The sequence below is a fragment of the Pecten maximus genome, chromosome 7 (assembly GCF_902652985.1).
Source record: "Pecten maximus chromosome 7, xPecMax1.1, whole genome shotgun sequence".
Taxonomy (NCBI): Eukaryota; Metazoa; Mollusca; class Bivalvia; order Pectinida; family Pectinidae; genus Pecten; species Pecten maximus.
The window spans coordinates 44,431,788-44,439,568 of NC_047021.1; positions in this window are offsets into that span (position 1 = coordinate 44,431,788).

Genomic DNA, 7,781 nt, shown 5'->3' on the forward strand with positions numbered 1-7,781 from the left:
AAAAAATGTATAGATCTTTATCCATCTTCAAATAAAATAAAAATTGTTGTTTGTCTGGCTTGCAAAACCGGATATAAGCACATCATCGTTTCTTCCCACCAGTTTTATATGCATTGGGGATGTATTTGAGGTGCAAGTCATTGGAATGACGTCAGAATCGAGATGGCGTCTATGGAAACAAAGTGACGTCATACTTTTTCTCACAGCGAAACAAAGAATTTATTGCGATTTCACAAGTCGGATTTATTACAATACAGTTTATTTTGTTATTGTGGTCTTAAAGTATGAAATTAAATGACATTATTACAACAGAAAATAAAAAAATCACCAATCCCGGAATCCACATATTTACATTTTACCAGTGTATGTTTATGCTCTTTTCATGCTTAGATCTTAACTCGCACATTCGTTCCTGTTACAAGGAATTTTCAATGACAATGCACATGTTGCCTCTCGCTCACATCAAATAAGAATATCCAAGCAAATATAGAGATAGCTTTTCGTTAAGATGCATTGTATTAAAAACACAAAATCTCACATCCTGAACTTTACAGAAACCTATTACATAGCAAAAAGTATTACTATCATACGATGTGTTGCTTAATAATTCATATATTTGAAAACAAATTCATAGTAATAATTATCGTAAAATCGTTATATCAACTAAACATCAAAGGCACTTAGTTATAATCAAATCCGAAGTGGAACTCATCAGTTAGATTATAACAAACTACAGTTAAATCAACACTAGACATAGTTGGTTACTGTAAACGTACATATTTTAGCGGTAATTTTATTTTAGCGCTCTTCGCGCTGGAAGCCTTGCGCTAAATTATGATTGCGCTAATTACTTTTTGTACGTTCCATTTCTATAGAAAGTTCTGTGGATGCGCTAATTCATCATTGCGCTAACTGGCTGAAATCTGCAAATGCGCTAAAATTTGATTGCGCTAAAATAAGTACGTTTACAGTACACTATAACTTTACTACACTTAAATTCACACCAGAAATATTGAGTTATATTATGGCTGACTAAATCAAATCCGTTCTAGAAATGTAAAGATGCAGTATAACTGAATAAGATCTAAACTTGAAATATAAAATTACTTTATAACTAACAACAGTCATATCCAGTCTAAGACTGTAATATTACATTAAAATTAACAACAATTCAATTTTGTCTAAAATCGAAATTAACTTTACAACTAGCTACAATCAAATATTCTCAAAAATTGTAACATTAAAAAAATAAACATTTAAGCTAACCATAATTAAATCCGTTCTGGAAAGGTTAAATTAAATGTTAACAAGATAAATTAGGTGCAATTAAATACGTTGAAGGTTCATTTAAATTCACAACAGTAATATTTATTTCAGATAGGTAAAGGTAACTTTATTCGAGATTAAAATAAAATGCTTTGGAATTGTCAGGTTGACTAACTCGGAATATATACATGTACATTTCGAACTAGATGAAGTAATAATTATTGTAAGACAAGAAACCGAATCAGATTTTGTTCTGAAAATGCAATTTCACAACACTTGGTAAACCATCATGATTTGAACCACTCAGAATTTTTTTTTATAAACATTGACATTGTGTACAGAATGTTATATCAAGTTTGGTTTGAAGGAATTACGTCAAAATAGACTAAATTGACATTTAATTCTGGTAATTTAAGTAGGATATCGTCTTAATACACACACGATACGAAAAACGAAAAAAAAACAGATCTTGTGAAATACTTAACAAAGAGAAATGTACTATATTCAGTGCATTATTTGATATCAGCCATAATCAATTTAAAATATTGTTTCCTCGTGAATGGAATGAACAAATCACTTAGCTTATATTATTATTATTATCCATTCTTGCTTGTAACAAGCATTTTCATTGGCCAAAAATGTATATTATCAGTACATCACGTAAACATGACGTCGCCGTTTGTAACGTCGCTTTTGATTGGCTGATACAGTGGCGTTATAATTCTAAAAGAAAAGCGGGATTATCATAATAAACCACTTAACGGTCTATTTTGAGTACAATTCATTGGTGAAATGATTCCATAAGATACAAATATATCAAAATTAACCCTTACTAGTTCTAACTAAATCGTAGGTTTGACAGAAAACTAATTAACAAGTACAATATAGTATCTTACAATACAATTTCAAACAAAGGTCCGCCAATACACTGCGAACTCTCTTCAAACTGAATCCACGATATAAACAGAAATGTAAACTTCTATATGAAACGTCGTATAAACCTAGTAATACAGACAAAACGTTTGGAAATGAATTAAGGCTATATGCTACCTTTCGTTTTTAGTCACGAAACGTAACTGTACAAAGTCTTTAACATTTCAACTTCACATGACTTGATAGGGATTCGAAGTTGTTGGCACAAATCTTAGCACCTTCAATGAACATATTCATATGACAATAAGAAAAAAAAACCATATATATATCAGTGCTATATACACCAAATCCAGTGATCCCCTTGAGGAGTATGTGATATCTTTGTACCATTGTATATCAGCGTTGGCTTCGATGAGTCAGCGAAGGAATTTTAGTATCATATATAAATACATATGGCGTTGGAAATATATTTGCATTACAATTTCAATATTGCAATAAACAGAAGTTGAAGGCGTGACGGACTGTGATGGACTCAGCTCCACTCCGACGCCGACACATCGACTAGGACGTGAGTAAGATAGACGGAAAATAGCTGGTTCCCTAAAATGTTCCAATTCTCCAGCCTCATGACCAGTTCGTACTCCGCTGGACCAATCACTGGCTTTATCAGATTCAGTGCGGCTGCAAAAGATGTTCAAAGGGAAACAACTCGTTATTTATCATGTTACACGTTCCAAAATGTTGAAACGTCAATGAATTCAGTCATATATGACGTTTATCTCAACACTGAAGATAATAATTAAAGTGATTTTATTGACTCTAATGCGTTATGTAATTCCATGTCTTCAGTGGTAACAGCTTATACAAAAAATAATATAAGCTTTATGCTTATTTTCCGATCCTAAATTATAAAAATGTATGTAAATTTGAATGGATTTTGAATTAAAATATTGTTTAAACTAAATAGCCCCCATAGACAGGTTGAAATGATAACTAGTTGTCCTAAAAGGCATGATATCTTTAATTACAGGAAGGTCAAACAGATAGTCTATGATTGTACACAAATCAATCTTTTTACCAAAAGGTTTTAAGACAATTTCCATTCTATGTTAACATTCATTCCATGGAAGGTTATTAGGGAAAAAACTTTATAACTTTTTTACCAGTAATATATCGAAAAATATTCATTCTTTTTCTGATATTTTTATCATTTTTCCTGATTTGACCAATCAAAACACTGCTCACAAACGGCAATTGGAAAAAATAAAAGCTGATTAGGTATATTTTGCTATAACATATAATAAACAAAATATCTTACAGTATTTTCAGTAACATCAAATATATTTCACTCCTGTAGAGGCTACGCACTCGTGAAAAATATCAAAATATAAGCCCCACTCGTGAAACATACTTGGTATTACTGAAGACAGTGTTAGATATCCTCTATTTACTAAGCTTCCGAATGGGATATTAACTTGAAAACAATATTTTTATGAACTTCTTTAACAGCTATTATAAACCAGAAACCACTTTCATGTTTTTAAATTTCGTTAATGGCGTCATACATTTTGTGACGTCATACTAGCGGTATTTTTCATAAATTAACATGTTGCTTATAATATAATTACTGAGTATAAAGCAGTATGTACCTGCATTGCCTGTTGTCACAGCTTCAAATAACCCGTCCTCATTTCCTCGGATGATGTGGAACTTAAGATTAGGAATGAGAAGATAGCTCACTGTTTGGACATTGAGGAGTTCCACGGGCTGTATGAGTGATTTGACGGTAGGTAGCGCCACAAACTGCCACGTGATACTCCGGACTTTACTTGTACGACACTCCATGTCTGTGACATTGCAGGTCCTTCTGTTACACATGATGCCTTCCTCTGCCTTCAACCGCCCTGCTCTACTTAAAACCATGGCGTAAGCTTACTTATACAGACTAAACCAAATAGCCCACCAGACACATATACCACCCGAATCATCTCCTCAAATATTATTTCTAATTTCAAGTTCCACCGAATTGAAACCAAGAAGTCAGACCTGAAAATCTACTTAAAATATATTCGTTCTATGAAAAAAAAAAAAAAAAGCCAAAAAACACACACACACACACAAAGGATTTGGAATATCACCTGACCAAAATACAAAACAAAAGGAGACACCCACTTCTACATAAATAGATTTCTTGTATATATATTCATATATTTTTTTTCTTTTAATTTCAAAGTGCACTCAAATATTAGAATCAAAGGTCTTTGTGTTAAGACAAACCCAGAACTAAAGACAGAATACGATTTCATATAAATTAAGATAAACAATACTTTTCAAGTCTCAATATCTAAAACAGTAATTATAACGTCAACTCACATGCTATCATCGCATTTAGCAAACTACAAATCGTTCTTCACTAGTGTATCGAGTAGTGACAGGACCGAATACTATACGATAATGATATGCAACTGTTGACAATACTTGGTAAGTTATAAGTAATAAAACTGCATTGTTAATGTGTAAAGACATGCTACTCTAATAACGCATACCATGCCACATGGTCTGATTCACGAAAACCTCGACAAAAGTTTGTGACGCATGAGGTAACTTAACCAATCAGACGCCTTTTCCTTGTTAAGACATAACATTGACCTATGTTAAACTTCTACCTGTTTAGTGAAACATTCCAGCTAATCCTGCTTCGATTACTTAGATAGTGCAACGAACTTACTTCGGCTATTGTCAACTTATTATGACCTTCAAGGGATGCCGCCATCACACTTGAAGCACAGGGCAACGTAGCTATCGTATCGTTTTGTAAACACTTAATATGTCTGCCATACACATATTAAGTGTTTACAAAACGATACGATAGTGACGTGATCCTGTGCTTGAAGGTTTTAAGTTGAAAATATTTCCACTCAAAGTTATTGTGACGCCATGCATCGGTTATGTAACTGGAATCATGTCGTTGTCAAGCTCACGTTTCCATAACAACTTGTTTTATTTTTTTTAAATAATTTCATAATTTTCTTTGTACAGCCTTCAATTTAACATCAAATTTCAAAGTAATTGCCACGTTGAACCATAATGTGAACCTTTGACGTATACTGACTTTCCGATTGACAGTGCTTGCATTTCGACAATGCTCTTCCCTCGAATTACTCTTCATCGTACGATAAATATTTTACTTTAAATGGCTATTAAACATAGCCATCAAACAGAAACATTGGTATTTTGTCTGTCTTTGTATAATAAACGTAAGGACATCGCATATTTCTTTAACTTTAAAGATATTTCAGGCAGATGGAAGCAGCAAATCCCACTTCACGTTTTTCTCTCTTTTTTATGAACTACAAATATTTAATTATTTGATTAAATTCCAACTAATGTTTTCACATTAGACTCTATTGTCATTATGATACGATGTTGTGTTTTATCATGTCTATGCTGTTATGTAACGTCAACCTTTATATATAGGTGTCAGATTTATATAAGTGTCTTGGATACTTGTTTCTGATTCCTGTTTGTATCATTTACATTTCGTATATATATTGTTATATGGAAATTGAGAAATATAACGCAGTTTAAACTAACGAAACTACAGTATATATGTATTAAAATGGGGTATAAACACATGGACTCAATGTTTGTGGAAGTTTCAATTCGTTACCAGTGATTGATTTTGATTTACGCATACGTACTGTCAAGCTTAGAATAAAGGATTTGGAAAAAGTTATTACAACCGAGTAACGCCTCCTCTGAATATACTTTTACACATAGAAACCATAACTACAATGAAATCAGACATACAGTGTATTTCTACAATGAGTTTGAGAAATCAAAATAGACGGATGGTCAAATGATGTGTTGCACTATAACTGAACATTTGTTGGAAGGAATAGAAAATGAAAACAAAACGTGTGGATCTCGGCCTATAAAAGGATGCATACAAACACTACGTTAGTTTTCAGAACTATTTTTATATACACGCTTCAATCTTAAGACAATGAAAAGGATGTAATTTAAAAGGACCACCTCCTAGATTTTGCAATAAGTTATATAATTATTTCCGAATTCCTATCTCTAACGCTGATTTATATAAGTATCATATTTGTGATATGCGATTCAGTGAAAAAACATCATAACAATTCAGGCAAAAGTGTAGTGTGCAGTAAGTGTTTCGACAATTTAATGAAGAACATTATACTGTCACACAGTTTTTTCTGAGAGATGGGGGGACTATGTCGAAATCAATTAATTAGTAAATAAGTAGATAAATAGTCATAAAATCAAATAAGCAGCACAGCCTCCTTCATTTACATGGATGAACATTTCAGCAATTATTGGGCCCCACACATCAGCCCAGTTAAACACTGTTAATTAATATAAAGCTCTTCTACCTTAACTGATCTAGAGTTGCATGGGTCATTTATTTAACCTCTTCATACTTGCTCTATACATTGATGAAAAATGTATGAAAGGGAAAGGATGTTAAAGATAGACCTTTGTATCAGTCAAAAAGGTTCGCTAAGAAATCTACTTTTATTTGGCAGACCAGACCACTTTTCTGTAACATCAGCTCCACCTCATACGCTCATCCTCCAGTCAGACGAACAAGCATTGATTTCATTTTTAACGGTATATTTGCAATAATAACAATGATATTATAATTTTGGAGTCTTATATCTTTATATCAAATAACATGCTGTAAGTTTAAAGTGTATTGTCCAAATAGTGTCAATACTGTTCGACCAGAAATCGCTTAGGCTGTCGATTGGCCTTAAAACAATGTGAAACCAGCACAATACAAAGCACACAATAGCTGATTGTATACCAATCCTACGATTTCTAGCTCATCTTTTACATGCGAGTGCATTTTAAAAATGTTCGGTGAAAACACTGCAACAACATTTGTGAAATCAGTGAAGAGGTTTCATCCAGTGTGAGGCCAGCGAGACTGACCACATACAATTGATCGTTAATTACCCCTACCTTTGTGTAAGGATACCTTCTGTGTTTATAGCCTCGCCAGGTTTTCTACAACATAAGTCAAATAAATGAATACCCGCGAGCAAGTTAACAGTCGTAATCACTTTCATTACCAGTGATATTCGTCGTGTGGTACGTTGATCGAAGTGTTAACATCGTTTAACTAGTTGGATTTTTGTCCCGGTTCTTATTTAGAGAACATTACTGGAATTTCGACCTTTATTTTTAAATGTCGGATGTGTTCAACGACGAAGAAGAAGGCGCTGATAGTTATGGAATACTTTCAGAATCTTGCATACAACTAATATTTTGTTTCATATTTTTCCATGATATGTTTAGTTTTAGTTGGTTTATATTTTGAGGTCTCATTGGTCTTCCATGTATTATTATATAAAACAATATATTTTAGTAGGATATAACAATGTAGAAAATCTTTGTTCCACCAAGTATGTTTCCTTTACAACTTTTTTTATGTACATTATTACATTCGTCGTCAGTTTCACATTGATGTAGTTTGCATGCTCACACGCTCCACATCCTGTTACTTACGATCACCTGATCGACGTCATCAGTATTGTGACGTTTTACGTATTTTATGTAAGTACCAATCCAAAAAGTAAACCCCATCAGAAATACGAAGAATCGGCGATGTG